Here is a 21930-nt window from a genome sequence, read left to right on the forward strand (position 1 = left end):
TACGGAGCACCACAGGGTGCTTAAGCTTGGGCAGAACATCCATGCTTTCTGCAGGTTCTTGTTCCCACAGCACATGGGGCTGGGGGACATGCTGCTGTGATGGGAGCCCATAGCCTTGAACAGCGACCCTGTAGGAAGGGGGGAGCAGAAACTACAGCTAGCAATGGTCCTGCCGCACCTGGCCTGCTAGAGGATGCTGAAGTTATTTGATACTTAGGTAATAAGTGGGGGGAGCCCTTGCTCTCACGAGAGGGCTCTGCTGTTGTAATACTGTTGGATAATACATCTCTGGCTGGGAGTATCTACCCACTCTGGAAGTGTTGCTCATTACGGAAAAGTGCAGGGGCTGGACTTTGCTTTGTTCTTGTAGAAAGCGCAGGCCTGTGTCCCCAGGAGTTGTGTGTCTTGCCCTGGAAAGACAGAAGTTGCATGGGGTGCTGGGGTGGTGTGTAGGAGCCCCTTTCCTGGAGGTGGGATCTAGGAGGGAATGACCAGCTGGCCTCACATCCCTTTCCCTCTACTTGTGCTCATCCTTGCTGGTGACTCCTGGCTTGGGCTCATGTTTCTCTTGGTCCCTCTCCTGCCTTTGGGGCTGCCCAGGCTGTATCCCAGAGCTCTGGCTGCTGTTGTTGGAGGATCTCTCTGCCTTGTTCTGGCAGGGAATGCATCCTGCATATGGTGGGGGTTGGGAATGCCCAAGAGCACCCTCAGTCCCTAAAGTGACTTGTTGTGCTCAGCACCCTGGGCACCCGAAGCACAGTGCCAGGCTGTTTTGCAGCGGCATGTCCCCTTATCCCAGGGCACGGGCCTGGCTACCTTATGCTGGGTGAAGCTGCCCCAGCCCTTTGAGCATCTTGGCCCTGCGAGGACCACCGAGGCTGTTGCATTGTGCAGAGCCGTGAAAGCTTCCTTGCTTCCAGCTCGCCCTCCCGGCAGAGAGGTCGCATGCCGGGATGCAGCGGAGCCGCCTTGGCCAGGCAGCTGGCGAGCGCAGCCACCAGTCTGCAACCTGGGAAACACGATGTGGACCAGCCGTGCCCCCAGCCAGCCCCGGGGAGAGCAGCTCTGCCCTGCAGCGGAGGCCGAGCGGCTGCAGCGGGGAGCGGTGCAGAAGCCGGTGCTCCCCGGCACGGCGGTGGCAGGCGGACGCGGGACCTGCCCCATCTGCCCGTGCAGCAGCGCGGCGGGGAGCTAATGAGAAGCAAGGTGAGAGGCAGGAGACGGGCTGACAACTTACTGGCTCCGCAAGCTGCCGGTGGTGCGCGGACGGCAGAAGGACGGCATCTGCCCCCCCTGCTCCCCAGCATCTCCAGCCTCATAATGAGGTTATTACTGGCCCGCTGCTTGACGGCCGGCACCAGCATCTCTCGCCTCTTCATCCTCCCAATTCCCACTTGTGGCTACGGGAGCGGTGAGTTGGGGAGGAAGGGATCACCCTGCCTTCGCGCTTGGGTTTGGCCCAGGGCTTCGGTGGGAGGGAAGTGCGGTTTTGACCTTGCTTGCGGAGGAGACTGTGCTCCCGTGCTCACCGCCTGTCTGCCCCCGTTATTATCTCTTGAAGATTTCTGGCCCGTTGCAGCCTGGTTTGACAGGGGGAGAAGTCTCAAAGATAATTAAGTTCCTACAAGTTTTGTGAGAATAGGCAGGTGAAGGAGAGGAATGTGATGAGGGCTTCTGCGGCGGGGAGGGCTCCTGATGGGGAGGCTGAGCCGGGGAATGGCGGCTGCCTTGCTTGTGGAGCTCATGGGAAGCCCGCCCAGAGATTTGACTCGGGAAATTGGGGGACGATGCTTAACCGGGGGGCTTCCCACCGTGGGTCTGCTGGGGGAAGGGTGGGATTTCATGGGGTATGGCCAGGAGGGATGAGATCCCAGTGCATCCCACAAAGGGACTCACATGGGGATAATGACTACAGGATTTGTCCCATCAACTCCTTAAAAAATTTCTTAAGGATAAAAAGCCCTGTCAGCATGCGTGCTGGTTACCAGTACAGCATGGTGTGTGCCAGCCATCCCTCTGCCTGCAGAACAGCGGCTAAAAGGCTCCAAACACTTTTAATCGTCCCACCCCACCTAAGGGCAGCTGCAAACAGCTTCACTGAGCCCATCACTCGCAGCACGCTATTAACATTTGCATTAAGCACTAATGCAGCACCAGAAACCAGCGTGTTACCAAACTCCTCTGCCATCCTAAGGTTTGCAAACCGGGGTGTGGAATGGCTGCTGCTCACCTGGCTGCGCTCCCGTCCTGCCTCAGCGTAAGGGACCCACTGAGAGGGACACGGATGTGACACCGCTCACTGCCCCTGACCCCACGGCTGGCCACGGGGACCCACTTCCAGGCACCCACGTAGCGCTGTGGCAGGAGCTGCCTGTGGCTGGGGTGCCAGGCAGGGACCGGCCGGCGTTTTCGCCTCTCGGAGCAGCTGGCAGGGATGTCGCAGCCGATTACGTCGGGGAAGGAGGTGAGCGGGAAAGCAGTGACACCTTGCTTATGGCGCCCTGCTGTCGAGGGGCAGATGTGGAGGCCGACACATGTTCATCGCCACCACGCCGCTAATTAATCACCTCTGCTGCAGGGCCGTGACAGCACCCTGCCCCATGCAAAGGGTGCGGTGGCCCCACCAGGGTGGCGATGGGTGTTTGTCCCCATGCTGTCCCTTTGAGCCCCATCTGTGGGATGGTGAGATGATGGGTCGCTCTGCCAGCAAGCCTTAATGCCATCGCGTTTTGGCTACCACAAAAAAGATATCGGGAAGGCAAGTTGCTTCAGTCTCACCCCTCGCACAGGCACAATTACCCTGTAAGTCAGTGGAGTCCCTGCCCCACACCACCCCAGCTTGCACACCCATGGGAAATCAGGCACCCCAAGACCCAGGCACCTTGCCTGTACCCCAGGGTACAGGGAGACACCATGTCTGTGCTGGCAGCTGCAAGGGGTTTGGGCAGACAGGAAAGGGGATTCCCTTCCCCCTGGGAAGACCTGTAACTTCTAAATAATATGGAGAGCAGGCCCTTTTTTGCAGAAAAATGTTGATAAAGATGGGTCTTTGGGGGTGCTTTCCTGCTTGCTCTAGTACGTGTGGCACAAGGTGGGTGTTGCTGCACCAGTTTGACTCACCAAAGAAGCACTGGAATAGCAAGCACCCACCCAGACCCCTTTTTCCCAATTTCCCTGCTAGCCAGCTGAAAAAAAATCCCAAGTGGAAAGATTCACAATTTTGCTACAACCTGTTTGTTTGCTGGGAATGTCTCACTGAAATTCCTGACAATTTTCCCCCGTCCAGGAGCATCTCACGGTGGGGGTTGGCCACACTAAACCCCTTTGCCTGCCTAGCCTGTCCCCAGGCTCCCGAGGGGGACAGTGGTGCTGGGGAGGGGGGAAGCAGCCCCCTCCTACCTGTTTGCTCCAGCTTTCCGCCGAGTCAGAGGACCAGATTTCGCAGCAGACCCTGTTGGTGCTCTGGCTTCCGGGGACAGAGGATGAGGATGCAGCGATCACCTCCAGGGATGCTCTGGGGCCAGGTCCCAACCCATCCCCAAGGCACCACGGTGCCTGGGCAGCCCTGCTGTGCCCCCAGAAGATATGGGGGGCAGCGGCTGGGGACCCTACAAATGGCTGGGGGGGCTCTCTGGGGCCTCAGCGGGGCTCCCCGGCTCCTCTGCGGGCAGAAGCCTCCATCTCGTGGCCGAGCCCCGAATGACAAACGGGCTGCGGGGTGGGAGGGATGGGGCCGGGGGCTGTGGGGTCCCCTCGGGGGTGCGGTAGGAGCCCCACCACCCCACAGCCCCGTCCTTCACCGCTGCCCGTAGCCTTAGCTTTTCCCCGCTGCAAAATTCAAATCTCCGCTGTTGAACTGATTATTTTTATGTATTACTCTTGATTTCTTCCATTCAGGAATCCTTTCAGCAGTCAAAAGTTTTTCAGAAGGTTACAAAGTCTTTTTTGTTTGTTTGTTTGTTTGATTTTTTTTTTCTTCCCCCTTCCCAATTTATATTTCTGAAACTGGGCTCAAGGCAACCAAAGCGGCAGCAGGGTACAGTCAGCCAGTGGTGGGTGCATTGTCACTCCTCCACCTGCTCCCAGGCTGCGTGGTCCCCAGCTGAGGGGAGAGGGGGGACCTCTGCCAGCATGAAGCAACTTCTCCCTGTGCGGGTGTCCCCGTCCCCTCGGGCTCAGCCAGCCCTTGCTGGAGGCGTCAGGAACAGGGCTGTGCCTGGGCACGATTTGGCCATCACGTTTAACAGCCAGGTCTCCTGCAATGCTCGTGTTCCTGCTCTCTCATCCCTTAAATGTGAATGTGCGTGGGGGGTGGGATGCTAACCCTGGTTAGCCTAGGGTGAGGCAGGCCTTTGTGCCTCAGTTTCCCTGTTTCACGTGACCTTATTCTGCCTTCGCTTCTCCCCTAGCCTATCCCCTATTCTTACCCCTTTAATTAACATAGGGTCCATCTCTGCCTTACAGCATCCAGCAGGTTTTTCACCTAACGTCCTCAGCTCATGTAACTAATGAGCTTTCTAGCTTTTTTCTTTTTTTAAAGCAATGGGGCAGCTAATTTCTGACTTGGCCACCTGTGCTGCGTGACTCTCTTGGGGCTGATTCATGCTTGCCTGGGGGTCCTGCAGCCGCGGTGGCTCTCGGGAGGGGTTGCACCAAGCAGGAGTGTCTGTCTGACCATACTTGCAGGGGAAGGAGACCATGATGCGGCCCACTTTCTAGCCAAATTCCCCCCTGCGATGGATTTTGGATGGGTTGCCTTCAGGTTTGGCAAACCTGATTAGGTAGAGGACACCTGCAGACAGGGGAGCCTGTGCTAACCTCAGCAGTTGCCTTCTACTTTCCCTCCTCTTTTAAGCTCGATATGGAAAATCAGGAGGCGTGATGCAGGTTTTGTGGTGCTCTCACGGAGAAGCAGCAGCTCCTGGTTCTCGCTTTCCCCCATCTGTTACCAGCAGCGCAGGTACGGCACGTCTGCCCGGGTGCTTTCAGGGCGTCATTTCATTTAAACAATTCCCAACTGCAACTCATCAGTTTAGCTTCTGTCATCTGGAGACGGCTGCCCAAGACAGCGTTTGGCTGGGAAGTCCATTTTTGCACAGATCAAGGACAAAGTTTGACAAAAACCCAAAGAGACAAACGGCAGCAAAAAGCGAAGCCTGCTGACCAGGGCTGGGAGACTCTGCCACCCATCAATTAAAACGCTGGTGTCCTGGGGGCTTGGGAATTAACCCTCTCACAACTGGTGAGGACTAGGGGGTGACTTGCACCATGTCACGATGGGAAACCTCTTGCACATGTCCTTGTGGTCCTTACCCTAACCCAGGGTGGAGGTCCCACCAGCCGTGTGGTGGTGTCCCCCACCACCGCTGCAGGGCTCTGCCCAGCAGTGCCTGCCCCACACCTGGAGCTCCCCCTCGCTGCATCTCCCCAGGCAAGCCTTTTTTATTTTCTTGCTTGTCAAAAATTAAGACCTTATTTCAGCATCAAGGCAGGGTTTTTTTTTTCCCCATTTCAGAAATTCCACAGGGAATTTCAAGAAAAATGGAAACATTTCCCACATGCCCTGGGACAGAGAATTGGATTGTGAGACAGCCTTCATCTGGTGCAGCCTTCGTTTCCTGCCCTATGGGATAAAAGTCACAGCAGAAGTGACAAAGACTCATAAATTCTGCAGAACAATTTAGTTCTTTCTGGAAAAAAAATCTGGTTGTTCCCTGAAGTGGGACTGAGAGCTGGGTGTGACGTGGGGTAAAAAAAGTTTCTGCAAATGTCTGTCTCTTAATTAATATTAATACCTCTCCAGCTTTTTATCTCTGCTTTAAATAAAAGGAATCCAGCTATGGCAGCGTTCCCACCACATTAAGAAACTCATGAAAGTGGAGTGATGGATGCTTTGGAAGATGGCTCTCATTAATGTCTAATCTTTCCCATCAGCCCCACTTTTCCCTGACACTTAGAGCTTGTTAACCATTTTTTGCAACTGTATTCAGGGACCCTGAAACCAGGGGGAGATGGCGTTGCTTCCTCCCCTTGCATTTGGGTGACGGTGTGAAGAAGAGCATGCAAAAGTGGCTTCTGGTTTGGGTGCAATTAGCTGCCACTCTTTCCCATTTGTCTGCCCCAGGTTTATGGCAAGAGGTCTCTTCCAGGCAGACCCCAAGGTCGTGAGGCCAGAGCTTGCTGGAGGTACTGAAAAATGTATGTTTCATCTATATATATATGTGAATATATATATGAAAAATATATACTGAAAAAAATACTCTAGAGGCTCTGGCCATAATATTGTTTAGGCGGTGTGGACTTTACAGCAGTTTTTTCTGGGTGCAGGGCCATGTGGTGGTGCTGGTGGTGGTACTGGTGAGCCGAGGAGCAGGAGCCCTGCTCAGACTGTAGCTGCTAAAGGCAGTCAAGCTGGAGACCTTTTGGAAAGCACCAGCTCCTGGATTCATGTGAATAAGTAAGTAATTTTTTCTTTCTTTTTTGAAATAGTATCGCTTTGGTGCAAGTGAAAAATACAACAGATTTTGCGGGTAGAAGGGAATAAGCGGGTTTGGTCTCCATGTGGTTACACCTAGAAAATCCGGTGATGGGGCTTCTCCCCGAGCGTAGCTATGCCACCGAAACACTTTACTAGCAGAGGAAAGCTTGCTGTGCTCATCCCTTATGTTTTTGTCAGCTCTTTGCAGCCACGCTCACTTGCAGTAAGTGCTAATGGAGACTGTGTCTCAGTGGCTGGTGTCACCACAGTATGTTCGAGGAGAAAGGTGCCATCTGCCCTTCGGTGCCCAGCCTCACGAGGTGTCCTGATGGGGAGGGCACAGAGTCCTGCCAGACCTCACAGGTCCAAGTCACTCATGCCATGTGCCAGGAACATGGACCTCTGGTCCTGCTTGTAGTCTTGCAAAACCCCTTGGCTGCTTTGCTGAGGGGATGCTCGAGATGCTGGGGCTGGGAGGAGCAGCTCCCTGAGGAGGTCTTAAACAATGTGAAGCTTCTGCACCCGGCCCAACCATGCAGGGTAAGCAGGTCCCGGCCTTTCTGGAAGAGAAAGGCCACCCAAAATCAGGGCGATTGCCAGACTTAGTCACATACATCTACGTTTGGGCTGAGGGTAATGGGTTGAAGTGTTTCTCGCAGCTAAATATTGCAGTAAGAGTTCCAAGTAGGTGGATGCAAAGCCCCTTGGAGTAAATCTAGCCCTTGATGTGGAAGCGGTGCAGCCGAGGGCGGCCACTTCTGTCTGCTTTCCACTAGAGGTAGCTGGAGCCACGCACAACCCGCCCGAGAGCCCTGGGGTTCCCACATCCCCAGCCCTAAATCAGCATCGATAGAAGTGATTAGCCTGCCATTAAAGCCACGTATCCCAACGCAGGAGGTTGTTCGTCCGCAGTTCTCCCTGCGTGCCTCCTGCCCCTGTCCGCATCCTCGCATCCCTGCATCCCCGCGTCACGAGAGCTGCGGTGGCAAAGCTGTGTCAGCGCTTTCTCGGTGTAAACCCTGTAGTTTGGGGGCTTTTTAAAAGCGGAAGCAAAAATCCCCTCTGCTGCTGCAATTCATCACGCTGCTTCTCAGCCCTGGGGACAGATGTCTGTGACACTGGGGAGGAGTAGAGTAAACTGCTTTTAGCTGTTTATTCTGCAGAGGAGGAATAGGATAGAAGTTTGGTGGTTTAAGGCGATTTTTTTTTTTCCTCCTCCCCCCATTTTTTGCCCTTCTAGCAGGTTTAAAATGTACGTTGGCAGTTGACTCTGTAGCTGCTGCTCACAGAGGGGTGAGGAATAACCACCCAGGCTGGATGGGTAAGGGGGGGCCTAGGGGGTAGTTGGCTCCAGCCGTGGGGACTCCTCCAGCTGAAGGGCTCCCAGGCTGCAAATGCCTTTTTTTGGTTTTGGAAGGGAAGGAGTATATCATATAGAGCAGCTACTTCTGGGGAATTGCAATAACCTTGCAAAGTGAGGAGGGAAAGAAGGTCAGGAGGAGCGGGGATTATCTGCCTTCCCCACTCCCAAAGGGATTTTAACCCTGACTTTTAATAACAGCCATTAAAGAGGCAGACTTTGTGCTTACCCAGAGGAAAAGGCCCTAATAGCATAAACGATCAACTAGAAAAAACCCTTTTTATCTCGCTTCGCCATTCCCATGGAGACTGTTATGCCAGGGACTGCAGCCCCTGCCCCAAACCTGCCCTGGACCCTTTGCAGTGTGTCATGGTCCCCGTTGGCACAGGGGATGCTCCTGCCACCGGTATGCCTGTGATTTGCCGATGGCAGTGTGACTTCTCTGGACAGGGTCCCTGGCACAACCCTGTACAATGTGAGGGGCTTGTACATGGGCTGGAGAGAGGGTCCTGGGTCCCTCTCTGTGGCCACCACCTTGCCCAGTCTTTGCATGAGCTTGGCAAGCGTGTCCTAAAACAAGCGAGGTCTCGATGGAGCTGAGGATTTGGGGGAAGAATAAACCGGGGTTGCATGGCTGGGGCTGTCTGCTGCTCCTCAAAGGTCTCCCAGGCCTGCAGCATGCCACATCAAGAAGGGCTCCTAGTCTTTTCCTGATGCCACTTGAGATATGGCAGCAGGTTCTTAGCTGCATTGTCCTCTTTGTTCTGGTCTTCTGGCCATCAAGCGTCAGTCTCATTTGATCTGGCCAAAGCCAGCAGCCACCACGGTGCTTCTTAGTCCTTCAGGCAGGAGAGGCTAATGAGTCAAGAGAAACGAACCTTTCTGAAAGAGGGGCTGGTACCTCCTTGTGTTTCAGTCTAATCCCTAAGCCAGCGCTGGGAGATGATCTCAAAACTGTCCCTGGCTTCTTCTCCAGAGGGTTTGCCAAGGGCTCGCGGGCAGCGTCTGGGGACAGTGGAGCGCTTGCCCAGCCCCATGGATGAGGACGGGCATGAGCCGGCAAGCTTTGACAGATGAAGACCGTTAATATTGAACATATAATTACGCTGGCCAAGGCCGAGAGTCCTTCCACGGCGATGTGTATGGAGAGCATCAATATTAAGGCGAGTTACTAAATGTATCTCAGAGGTGAACTGAAAGGCATTTCGGAGGTCCAGGGCTGAGTTTCGGGACTGTGCCGTGTCGTGGCTGGCACCGAGAAGGTTCTTGCTGGCAGCGCAGCAGCAAAGAGAGCTGCTTCCCCTCAGCCTCCCGAGATGTCTCTGTGTTTGACAGTTAAAAGAGGAGACAGGCATGGCCACCCCGTGCTGCCGAGCTCAGCCTTTCTGAAATCCGGGGATCAGCTTAAAATGCTTATTTTTAAAGACGGCGTGCTGTAAATGAGTCAACCTAATTAAAATAAATCCCCCTGGAGTTGGGTTTTTTAGGGTGCTTGGCTTTCTTCTTCCATCAGACAGCTGGAAACCTTGTCATGGTGGATTTTTAATGCAAGTTACTCTCACCTAAGCCCTCGGTTCCTGGAGCTGGGGCTTTAAAAGGCGATTTGGGTGCCATGGGACGAAGCTAGGGGACATCAAAATTGTGCTGGGAGCTCCCAGCTCTTTAGTGAGAACTTTTTTTATATTTATGGAGGAAAAGGAATAATTTCTCTCTATCAAAAATGAATGAAAACTTGAAAAATCTCTATCAGGTTTATTTATTATCTCATCTATTAAAATAGCCACATATCTAGTCAAGTGTGGGGCTGTACTTTATCTTACCTTCCCATGAGTCACAGGATACTTCTTTTTCCCAGGGAGAAGATATTGCTGAGTTTCTCACAAGGGGAAAAATATGCTGGAGAATGCTGAGGGCATGACTTGTCATCACAGCAGCCGGGCAGCACCACCATCCTCCTGCCATGGCCATCCTGCAGCCCTGCAAATGCCTCAGCAGCCAATGCCGCCTGAGAAACCCATTCCCATCCCTGCTAGAGTCTCGAAGCTGGGGTTTTCCTCACCTCTAAACCAGGAGCCATCCACTGCTGGTGAGTGCTGCTTAGGTTAAAGAAGGCAGAGATGTTCGGGGATCCCTGAGACAGCTGCAGAGCTACCTGCATCAAACCTCTCAAGGGTCTGACAGGCTGTTGCTAGCAGGTTTGGGCATTTGTGCCTGTGTTTCTGTGCTGTGGCATGAAGAAGCCACACGCACACGCGCACAACCTTTCTTGCTTTGCATTCCGTGAAACCGCTCACGTGAAGCATAAGCTCTGAGTTTCTGCTAAGCCAGCGCGGTGTGGGAGCTGATCTATCTGTGCTGGAAGGGACACACTCTGCTGTTCAAACACCAGATGCCCCCAAATATGTTAATTCAAAGCCCAGAACAGAAAACCCCTCCGTATTTTTTTTTTTCTTGCTTCATCTCACACTGAATTGCAAACTCACAGCAGGACGAGAAATTAAACCTGCCTCCCATGACTGTCCCCCTGTGCGTGACTCTGCCCAGGGCCGAGCTGCACACCTCTGTGGCAGCCTGGGGTTTCCCTCCATCCCCAGCAGCCATCGCACTGAACAGATGTTGCAGGCTTGAGGGTACCTGCCGAAAAAACCCAGCATGGGAGCTGCTGTTGAACCAGAAAAGTGATGGTGGTGTTTAACACGGTGGGGGTGAGGAGAGGCTCCCCAGTGGGAACCCCCGGGATGCTGTGCCCAGCCTGCGCCTTTCCATGCCTCATCACAAATGGGCAGGGACACCTTGGTGAGGGATGCCAGCAGATTTCCTGGTGAATAAACTTTATTGAGAAGTTACCCATAATACTGCAAATACTATTTTCTAGGCTCGATACTATGCATGGTCTTTCCTGCACACAGTAAATGCCAGTTTTGCTAGAGCTGCGAGGGCCCTGTGAAGCCGCAGGGGAGCTGGTACCTTTTTCCATAATATGGGGCTGGTTTTAACTTTCCACAGTATTTTTTCTCAGTGTAAAGCAAGCCAAGGATGACATGGGCACGACTCGGGACCACTGGAGCCAGTGGGTGAGTGGGGCTCTGCCAGGGCTGGAGGAAAGCCAGAGTCCCACTGATAAAGACTTTAACCCTCAGGGACCGGCAGGAGGGGAGGTGTGGGGGCAAAAGACATCACTTTTTATTAGTATTTTATGGAAGCACATCAGCCTGGGGCTGGCAAAGGGCCTGGCTCAGCGGGACGGGTGGCACTTTCTCCTGCTGTGGGTATTTTCCCGTGGGAGCCCCACACTGGACCCATGAGTTCCCGCTCCCCCCACAGCCTTCCTGCCCTTTCCCTGCCATGGCTCAGAAAAAGCTTTATTTATACTCATTTAGCTGCTTGCCTTTTCCCTAATTGAAATCATTAACCTTCTCGCTTAATGAAGAAGAGGACCAGGGGGAGGGTGGGGGTACTGGGGCCGCCAGACCCCCTCCCGGGCTGCTCCACTGACTCCCTCGACCGGCTGAAAACGTGATTTTGATTTTGGCCACTGGGAGCTAAAAAAAAAAACCCACCAAAAAAACCCTGAACAACTGCATCTCGGTCGGGGGGCTGGCGGGGTACGGTTCCCTCTGCCCCCAGGGCCCTGGCGGGGCTGATGCCGGCATTTCATCTTGGCGGAGAAGTCATCGGCTCTGACCATGGGGAGGGCTTTGCCCGCCAGGTCCCACTTTGCTCCCCTATATTTAGCCCATTATGAATATGGAAGAGCGTTGAAAATGATTCGCCCAGACATCCCTCTGTCCAGCCGAATAACGTCAACGGCAGGAGCGGGGACGGGAGCTGATCTCCCTGGCAGGGACCCCGGCCCCCTCCTGGCCTCGTGGTTCGCAGAGTGGGGTCCCTGCAGCCACGTGGGGGGAAAATCACACTCGTGACACTAGGGACCCCCACCGCGGTGTTTTTGTGGGGTCTTCGGGTGGGTGCCGTGGGATGCTGGCTGGGGGAGCGCTCCCCCCTCTGCAGCGTGCTGAGCAGGCGCCCGGGGTCTCAGCTGGCTTTGGAAGGGGCCGCGGCAGGGACGCCGTGCGGTGCCCAGCTGCGCTCTTCAAGGGCACAGTGGCCCCATCCCTCCCTCCCACCACCCCCTGGCCAGCCAGGCATGGCCCCGGCGAAGGGCCACGCAGCCTGGGATCTGCAGCCTGGGAATTGCTGGCACTTGCTGCTTCCCATCAAGCTCCCTCCTTTCCTTCCTGGCAGCGGGGAAGAGGGATGCTGCAGTCCTGGCTGGGTTTGCCGATGCCTCGGCGTCTCCGCTTTGTGCGCTCGGGCTCCGGCATCAAACATGTGCTGAACATCCTGGGTGTGCGACCCGACAGCACGTGGCTGCTCCTCCTCCGTGCCTTGCTGGACTGCCCCGAGCACTAGACATCTTCTCCCAAGGCGAGCTGCTATCCCTTCCTTTTGGGAGCCCAAATCTGCCTCAAAAGCATTTGGGCATCCTCCTGCCTCACTCTGGGGCACAGGCACCCCTCCTTGGGCATTTGCCCCTTTTCACCCACTATTTTCCTTCCCTTTGCAAGGGTTATAGCTCTGACCCAAAAACCAGGCACTGATGGGGAGAGGATGCAGGGGGCAAACCCTGAAGAGCCCCCCCAGCTCGGCTGGGTTGGACTGGGGCTTGAAGAGCACTTTGCACAAAAGATTACCGTCGCTTTTGGGCATAGTGGAAAAGAGGGAAAACAGTTTTATTCAAGCTGTTAATGAAATGTCATTTGCAATTCACTTCCACAGCTGTCACGTGGCAGATCCGCAGCACCCCCGGGTTGCACTGGCTCACACGGTGGGGGTGTTACTTCAGAGGGCGTTTTGGGAAGGGGGGAAAATGCACAAAAGCATCAAAACACAACTACCCCATCCCCGGAGCTCGGAGGCTGTGTTTGCCATGGGTGCTATTGCTGGGTGAAGTGGCTCAGCCTCCCCTCCTGGCTCAGGGGACAAGGTGGGGGGTCAGCAGAGACCTGGCGGAGCAACACACCTTTTCTGTGGGGTCTGGCCCCAGAATTCTCCCTGGATTTTATTTTTCCCCTCCTCTCATCACATATCTATATCCCTCATGTATATTTCCCCTCCTCTCATCTATATCTATATCCCTGCACGTGGGCAGCCAGTGGAATCCCACTGCCTTCCCCCCTCTACAAGGCCTGGTGGTGCTGCTCGGACCCCCTTTTTCCATCCTCCCCCTGCTACCTGCCCCCTCTGCCCCTTCCCAATTTCTGAGTGCTCCTCTGCAGCTGTGAGCAGGTTTAACTAATCTTTCTGTCAGTGGGGTACTTTATGGAAATTGAAAACTAATTAACGTTCATCTCAGCAGCTAATCACATAAAAAACCCACTGCCTTGGCCTCCCTGGTCTTAAAATAATGATGGCATGTGAGCAGGAGTGGGGAAGACCTTGATCAAGCCCACCAGGATGGTTTGCTCCCCGAGACAGACCTGGGATGCCCACGACACCCCATACCTGGGGATGGGTCACCTTCTGCTGGTGCTAGATCTGGCTCCTGGCCCACTGAATCCATCTTGTCCATCCTACAGCTCTTCCCTCTGGCTACCATGACCCAAGAGGTAGGGAAAAGGCATTCTGGGGCATTTTGGGGAGAGGTGGTGGTGTGGGGCTGGGGCCGAGAGGGCGATGGAGATGTACGGTCAAAGATGCTCTCGCCCGCAGTGACTCTATTCGGCTTTAATTGCTCCCTGAAGTTGCTGGCTGCTGGCGGCACTGCATCAGAGATGTCACGTTATAGTCATGCGTGAAGAGCTAATGGTCAAGGGTGACACCACCAACAAAACATCCTCAGGGAATCTGTCAGCGGGCGGCAGAGGGGATCAAAGGGCAGAGACAGAGGCTGTCCTGCTGTCAAGGGTCGGGGCTACTGCTGGAGATGCAGGTGCCCAGCGTAGGGCTGGTGGCAGCGCTTGTGGGGCTTTGTGGCCAGAAAATTGTCCTGCCACATCAGGGACAGTGCAGGCAGTGCCCGAGCTGAGAGTGCTGGCCCATCTCAGAACTCCTGGAAAAGATGTCCTTTGACTTTGAAGCTTCACACTGGCACAGGTTCGGAGGGCTTGTGCTGACTGTGTCACTGGACCAGCGTTAGCTGGTCTCTGCTGTGCCCCATGCTGAAGGGTGGTAGCCCAGGTGTGACCACCCAGGATGTGTAGGTGGGTCTGAGATGCACAGCTCCTGTGACAGCCACAGGGGCACCAACCTGTCCCTTCGGGCATCTGCACCCTCTTGTGCCCTGGCTGGAATGCTGCTGTGCCCCGGCTGGTTGGCACCTACCAAGATTTGAAGGGAAGACCTGGATGAGACCCCATCTCAGCCATGCAAGAGGTTGAGGGGTACGGTGTGGTGGGGTTGCTTTTTTAGGTGCTGCCAACAGTCTGCAGGCTGTGCTGCAGCGAGAGCAGCGTGGTGCAAGGTGCCCTTTCCTAATGCCCTCGTCCCCAGAGGCCACTGCAGGACACAGGCTGCTCCTCTATTTCGCAGCAGTGCTGGTGTGGCCCTGGTTTGCATTTGGCTCGGTGCTCCCATTTCCAGCTGCTTCCCGCTGCTAGGTGCAGTATCTCTACCCCCACCGCCTCTCTGGTGGGATGGGGCAGTATCTCCCTGCCCTCCATCAGCAGGAATGGCTTGGAGAAAGCCAAGCGAGACGGCCACGCTGCTGGGGCGCACAGATCAGCCTGCCAGAGAGGCAGCCCTGGCTGCAGCCATCCCACCGAGAAGCGCGGCGAGGGAGGAAGAGTTATTGCTGCAGTCACACACCAGCTATTACCTCCCAACAAAAGGCAGCGTCTGCACAGCCGGGAGAGAGCCCGAGGACAGGGACAGCCCTGATGACCTTCAGAGGACATGCAGCAGACAGGCCAAAGCCCTGATCATCCCAGACAGGTATGCCTGCGGGCACCCCTCCACCTGGCCCGGCGCAGCGGGAGCCTCCCGGGATGCTCCCCATAAGCCTTCAGCCGTTATCAGCTTCAAAATCTCCTCGCCCACCCCCTGGCCCGGGTGGTTTGTTTTTTTCCCTTCCAGCACACATCAAGCTTTCAGGTTTCTGAAAGGAGGCAGAGGCGATGCTGTTGTCGGCGCTTAGCCGCTGCGAGGTGCCAGTACCCAGCCTGACGCTGGAGTCTGGACGCATCCTGCAAAGCGTCATTTCCCAGCCCATTCCTGGCAGCCGGAGCTCAGCAAGGAGCCTGCTCCTAACAACCAGGGCTCAAGGCTAAGGTGACAGCACCTTGTGGAGTAAGCCGGGGCTCTCAATCTGAGCTAGTGGTCAGGATCTATCATCTGTATCCCTGGGGCCTGAAACCCTCCGGGACACCCAGGTTTGAGGGTGATGTCCCTGTGCTGCTGCTTGCCCCAGAAGTGAAGGTACTCCAGGGCATCCTCATGCCATGGTAAGAAACCACCTGTAGGCAAGCAGAAATGACTGCCTAGCTGGGGTTCTGGGCTCTGCCTTTAACCTGGCCCTAATTCACCTTGGGGGGGTGGGGGGGTGTTTGTGTGTGTGTGCAAGAGCAGAAGCACCAGCAGCCCCATGCTCAGCTCCCCACCCAGCCAGCGGCCAGGGCTAACTGAAGGGGCAGGGGGGAGTGGGTTGTCAGCAAACGTCAAAAAGCAAAAAACAAGCTGGATTTCAGAGCCAATTAAGTTTGTGATGCGAGAGAAGTGCTGGTTAAAGACATGGGAGCGGCTGAACTGTATATCCATTTATTTAAATGCAGTTTTCCATGGAAGTGAAGTACATGCATATCATTAGTGCCAAATATCTCTAATAAGGCTGTCTCCACTAATATGCCAAAAAGAGCTTAATTAACTATGCTTCACCGTGAGCCAGGGAAGTTCCTCAAATGCCTTTTACTCTGGAGCAAAATGGGTCTTGAGACAGGGGGGCAGATGTGGGTGGGTGGGTACCGATAGCGTGGCTGGATCACCCCATGCAGCGAAGTGTCTGACCCCGCTTAGCTGGTGGGGAAGAGCTTCAAAAGCACATTGTGTGCCCAAGCTCCGTCTGAAGCATCAGAGGAGCACTGTGGCTACTCGGAGCGAGGTGGCAGCTGCCTCCCCGGGACACACGGGGCCATTGCCTCTCAGCGCCCCGCAGCCAGCGCAAAGCCCCAGCACCCTGCAGACTCCTTGGCCAATGCCTCTGCCTGTAATTAGGGAGATGGAGGAACCAGCGTGAGATTTCCATGGCTGCAGGTTATGTCTGTCTCTCCCCATCTCCTCCAGCACAGGAGCAAAAATGCTCAGCCTCAGCCTCTCCAAGCCCACCATGTTCCCCCGTCCTCCCCCATCAACTCCCTCACTCAGCGGCTGCAGCAGGGCTTGTCCCTGTGCTCCTCTGCACCACGGAGGAGCAGAGCACTGACGCTGTTGTGACGTGCACTGTGCAGGGGGTAAGCCTGGCCTCCAAGGGGTGACACTGCTGGTAGCAAAAGCAGGGCAGCAGGAGCCCCACGGTACGTTGTTGGCACCCCAGCATGGATGACACTGGCCATGCTGGGCTGTGGAACCCGCTGCAGGACAGCTCTGTGCCCAGGGGAGCTCTGCGGTGGCACCTCCAGTCCCGCTGCAGCTCCCTCCCGGCTTTCCGAGCATGAGACGGGCTGCCTGGGCTCACTGGGGTTGCAGATCCCAGGGGATTTGTAGTGCCTGGGCGCTAGCACACTGCTAAGTCTACCTATATGCATACATGTACGTATGTAAATACGTTATACAGACGATGATATATATGTCTTCTATTTCATAGAGAGGTCATAGCTGTGTAGCTGCCAGCTCTTTTGCACAGCAGACTTTGCCACCAGCCGAGCCATGCTGGAAGCAGGGATGGTTTACCAGAGCCCCCCACTCAGCACCGGGCAGCTGGCAGCAGTGGCGGCTGGGAGCCCCCTGTCCCAGCGCCGGCCCCACGCTGGCCAGGCTCCAGGCAGCGCTCCCCGCTTCCCTCGCAAACCTCTTAGTCCCGGGTTAATTAATCGTCATCAAATAACCTGCGTGGCCGCAGCTGGGATGGCAGCTTCACCTTCCCTCCTTCCTGCTCACGCCTGCGATGCTGGGCTCTGTCCTGGCGGTGTTGCTGCCTTTCACGGGGCTCCCGGGGTGCAAGTACCCAGCCCTGGGGCGGGGGGGGCAGGGACAGCCCCTGGAGAGTGGGGTCTCTCTGGGAGTGGAGGCTGGATAGGAGCAGGATCTCGCTAGCACGACTCTTTTTGTTTCATGGGGAAAGGCGTTACGTGCAATGGCCGCACACGCCCCAGGAGATGAGTTTTGAGGCAGCTCGATGGGATTTCCCCACTTAATGCCCCGGCCAGGCTCTGGGAATGCCGCAAACTGCTGCCACAGATCTCGGGAGCTGAAATTACCTCTGTTTTGCAGCATCTTCCCATTGCCCCTGGGGGTTGGTATTAGCTGGCGGGCACTGGTGGGGCCCCTCCATAGGGTGTCCCCTATAGCGGCGCGGTGTCGCTGCCGGGCACCTGAACAGATATTTCTGTGCCGTAATAAAAGGTTAAATATTTTAATAAGCATTAGCCACATGTTGAAGGTAAAACGAGCTGCTTGCTTTCACTCTCTCCGTTGTTTTTTTGGTTTTTTTGCATGCAGATGAACTGGAAGCTTATTAACAAGATGAGAGGCTGGAGCCTAATTAGCAGCAGGACGAGGGAGCTGCTAGAGCTGAGTCAGCGAGTGGGAGAAGCACTGGCGTGGCCCTCGGCAAACGCCACAGTGGTCCCGGCCATCGCCGCCTGCCGCTTCCAAACCGCTCCAGAAAACAGGAGAATGGGGCAAAACCCGCGCGGTCCTGGCAGGGTCGGGGAGAGCAGCCTCACCCGGGTCTGGCTCTGGACATCACCTGCGTGGTCACCCCAAAGCCACTGGCTTCAGGGTTTTTTCCTCCATGCTAATTGCATCGTAGCTTGGATTGTACGGGTTGAGCTCGGGCGGTGTTTCCAAGAATCTGTTGGATATTTAGGGACAATGCCACCCAGGCATTGAAAGGAGGTACTGGGAGGGGTGGGGGGCGGGGGGCTCGAGCGTGCCTGGTGCCCACTCGCAGGGGACCGGACTGCTCTAGTCCCCATGTAATTTGTTTCAGTGACTATTTGCTACAGATTATATTTCTTTTCTCTTTTCATTTTGAAGAATCATTTTCCCACAAAAAGCCGGGAAGAAAACAAAGGGGAAAAAAAGCCCACCCCTCCAAACCACCAAAATCAGGGAAACATTTTTTGATGTATTTTTTTAAATAATCTTTTTTTTTTTCTCCTGTCCTTTCTTCTATCCCCCTTTCCCTGCTCTGAAGGTTGCTTCAGGCAGATGAAGGACACCCCCCAGCCACCGCGGTGGTGCGGGCAGGGGCTGCCTGTCCGTCGAGGCTAGTGGCCACGGGGTGACGGGGACTTGCCCCCGCATGAGAAGCTGCTGCCAACAAACCCCTCTTGTAATTTGCACCTTTGGAAGGCGCCAGCAGCCGCGTGGCTCTGCCGTTCATTTGCATTTTTAATTAGCTGGGGTCTCCCAGCGCCTCTCAGCTGCCCTGTCCTGGGGCCAGCGATGGCTGCAGGCAAACAGAGTTGATTCTGGGGGCCGAACAAAGCGTTTTGGTGGCCCACAGGGTGGGACCTTGGCAAGGTGGTGATGGCATTCCTCTTTCCCCCCGTTTTTCATATGTATGTACCCTGCTTGGTCTTGGTCCAGCCCTGCCACCGTGCCATCACCACCCGTGTCCGTGCTGAGCCAGTGCCCGTCCACCCGCCCCCTCCTCTGGGCTCCTTCCTCGCCATCCTCCTCCTCTCCCGGCACCGAGCGCCCGCACCGGCCCCAGGCTCCCCCTGCCTATGCGGCCCCTGCAGCCGCACCTTGAACCGCCAGTGTGCAGAATTTCCCTATAAAGCTATTAAAACTCTACCTCATTAGCAATAATTAAAAGGTGTAGCACACGTTCCCAATAGCTCATGCCCATGGGCACGGTCATTTTTAATTTATTTTATTTTACCTTATCTTTATTTTATCTTATCTTTATATTTTTTATTTTACCTTTATTTTATTTTATTTTATTTCATCTTTATTTTATTATTTTATTATTATCTTTATTTCATTTTACTTTATTTTATTATCTTTATTTCATTTTACTTTTTATTTTATCTTTAATTTATTTTACTTTATCTTTAAATTCTTTTACTGAATCTTTATTTTATTGTATTATATTTTAGCTTTATTTTATGTTATCCTTGTTGTATTTTATTTTACTTTATTTTACCTTTATTTTACTTTATTTTGTCTTTATTTTATTTATTATCTCCACTCCTACACCCACCATGCCCAGAGGATGGGCAGCCATCACCCCTCCACACCATCCCCGCGGTGCCAGCAGAGGAGGGACCGGGGGACAGCCACCACCCCCCTGCCTGCCCGGCAGCGGGGGGCTGCCTGCATCCAAGGCACAATAAAATATTTTACTACAAAGCAGAATTACTCCAAAGACTGATGGGCTGACTTGCAAGACCCACTCACGTTTATGGAGGTCGTAAGTTATAGACTCCCAGTGAACTGGAGAAAAACATAACCCTCGCCTTTTATAGGCGAAACTTCCTGCCATATATTAAACTCTCCAGCAAACGGACGGGGGCTTTACTGCAAACTATAACTTTAATGCCTCCCAACCACTCGGTTAGTTTGGAAGGATTATTAATAACCAGGGATGTGCTTCGCCCGTGCGCGCCGCCTGTCTGCCCCGGTGATGCTGGTGGCTCCCAGAGCTGCCGGCACAGGGCTGGGTGGGCACAGGCGGGGGGACCCCAGCCGGGCAGGGGTGCTGGCAGCTGCTGATGGAGAGAAAAACCTGCAAGAGGCATCACACAGGTCATGCCCCCACCCCGTCCGGGACATGGCATGTCCTGGGGTATCAGCATCTCACCAAGCCGCTGGTTTCTGCTCACCAAAAGCCTTGCCATGGAAATCCCAGTGGTTCCGTGTTTTTTTTTTTCCACCAGCTTTTGGCCTAAAATATTATAACGTGGAATGAAAAAGTGCAGTAGCCTGGCCTGGGGGTTTGCGTTCACCCAGGGATGAACTTTGTTGCCCTAACGTGGGGAAATGGGGGGGGGGATCCTATTGATGAGTGGCAGGGAGAGAAGGAAAAGGTGGGGATGCAGAGAGGGGGAAGGAGACAGCCAGGAAAACACCAACAATCCGGTTTGGTTCCTGTGGGTTCAGTTTCTTTTAGCCACAGGCAGCCAGCAAGGGGGGATGGAGGGATGGAGGATGCTGGGATGCTGCACCCAGCTGGTCCCCCCCAGCCGCCCCCAAACGTTCTAGGAAGCTGAAGGCGCCCTTTTCCCACCTTATCTATTTTTGGCAGGGAGGGAGAACGGCTTGAGCTGGGAGAGGCATGACACGCTCAAACCCACCCCAACACCCGAAGGATGCGTTGCCAGGACCCCCCAGCCCGAAGAGCATCACCTCCCTTCCTCCCAGCATCACCTCCTGCCACTTGCCATTTTGGGGCGATTTTCTCATCAGAGCCCGGTGAGACTTAGCATTTCTCTGTTTGGAGCTGGGATGAGCATTTATTAGAATTAAACAGCTGGGAGCAAGATGATATTTAAACTGGTATTAGGAGAGCACCGGCGGAGGGAGATAATTCCTGGGGCGGTCTGGAAGCGCGGCAGCCGGGGGGCTCCTCGGGTCTCCTGCAGGAGAGCGATACAGTTAATTTGCAGCCGGAGCTGGAGGCTGGCCCGCACTGATATTGCCGTGTTATTTAGAAGAGAAAGGTCAGGCTGGAGATTGAATAATCATTGACAAGAAATCCATGGGGGAGCAGGGCAGCAGCTCCAGGCGAGCCCCAGCATCCTTGCGCTGCCTCCCCGGGGGTTTCTTTCCCTCCACTTTGGTCCCTGTGGGGTGTCGGAGGCATTTGGGGGGGGTCCTGCTCACCTTCCTCCAGCTTGGGAACTGGGGAATCACAGTCCCCCTCTCCAGCCGCCCCCTTTTTCATCTGCTGCCTTCATCTCCGGGGACATGGCAGAGCTGTCCTGGTTTTCGTCCCACGCACAGACTCTTTTTTTAAATTGCAAATTATTTTCAAATTTAAAATCACTTTTTGCTTAGAAACGTTTTCAAAATTTTTCCTTTTTTTAAACTACCCCCCCAGGAAAACACACGAAGCCACCAACCCTTCCCCTGCCCCCCAGCCCTGCCCCATTCCTGGGGGTGAGAAAGAAAATCCCCATTCTAGCTTTTTTGGAAAGAAGTGCATGAAAAAAATCCAAAAAAGCAGTGAACAAACAATGAAAACGGAAGACTGAAAGTATTTTTGGTGTGGAAAAATCCGTGTGTCCAGCAGTACTCGCCTCCCCCTGCCCAGGGAAACTGAGGCACAGGGAGGGAGCAGTGGGAGCAGCGGGGATGCTGTGCATCAGGCATCACCCCCAAATTGCATCCCTCCAGGATGAAGCATCAGGCTCTTGCCTTTGCTCACCCCCTCCCCTGCACCCCAAACCCTTCCTGACCCCTGCATCCCCATGGGGGAAACCCCCAGGGCATCTCGCTTTCCTCTTCTTCCTCCCAAAAAATACGCCAGGTTTGGTTTCAGTTTTGTTGTTTTTTTTTTTTTTTTTTTTTTTTTTTTTTTTGCAACAAAAGAAACTATTTATTTGGAATATGCATTACCAGTACAAATCAGGAAACTGTAAAACCTACACCTTGTTAGTATCGTCATAGAACATAAAAGTCTCAATTGGGATCAGAAAGACAGAGGCCTTTTTTTTTCTTTACAGAAGCAGAAAAGCTTAAAGTTTCAAAACCAGGTCGGAACAGAGAGTCTTTTTTTTTTTTTTAGGGTTTTTCTGTTGGTTTTTTTTTCTTTTTCTTTTTTAATATTTGGAATCCATTAGGAAGAGAAAGAAAAGATGGGGGGAAAAAATAGAAAAGAAAAAGCAACTCAGAACTGGATCATCTTTACAAGGGACAGAAGGGCTTTGCAAGAACCAAAAAAAAAAAGCAAACCGACAAAACCCACCCCCCAGGCAATGTCTGATTT

At 54.1% G+C, this 21930-nt stretch overlaps 1 protein-coding gene across 9 annotated transcripts in view; it reads left to right on the top strand.

Annotated features, from left to right (window-relative positions):
• The window catches only part of LMX1A (LIM homeobox transcription factor 1 alpha), a 90184-nt gene extending 70196 nt beyond the window's left edge, over positions 1-19988 (top strand). For 5 of the 9 annotated variants that reach the window (XM_080407413.1, XM_080407420.1, XM_080407421.1 and 2 more), the window contains one exon: positions 5516-19988. The gene's annotated coding sequence lies outside the window, so the exon portion shown is untranslated. The remainder of the gene's footprint in view (positions 1-5515) is intronic. The other 4 variants (XM_080407415.1, XM_080407416.1, XM_080407417.1 and 1 more) reach the window with 4 other exon arrangements.
• Positions 19989-21930: the final 1942 nt, after the last annotated feature.

The sequence above is a fragment of the Falco punctatus genome (assembly GCF_963210335.1).
Source record: "Falco punctatus genome assembly, chromosome: 11".
NCBI lineage: Eukaryota > Metazoa > Chordata > Aves > Falconiformes > Falconidae > Falco > Falco punctatus.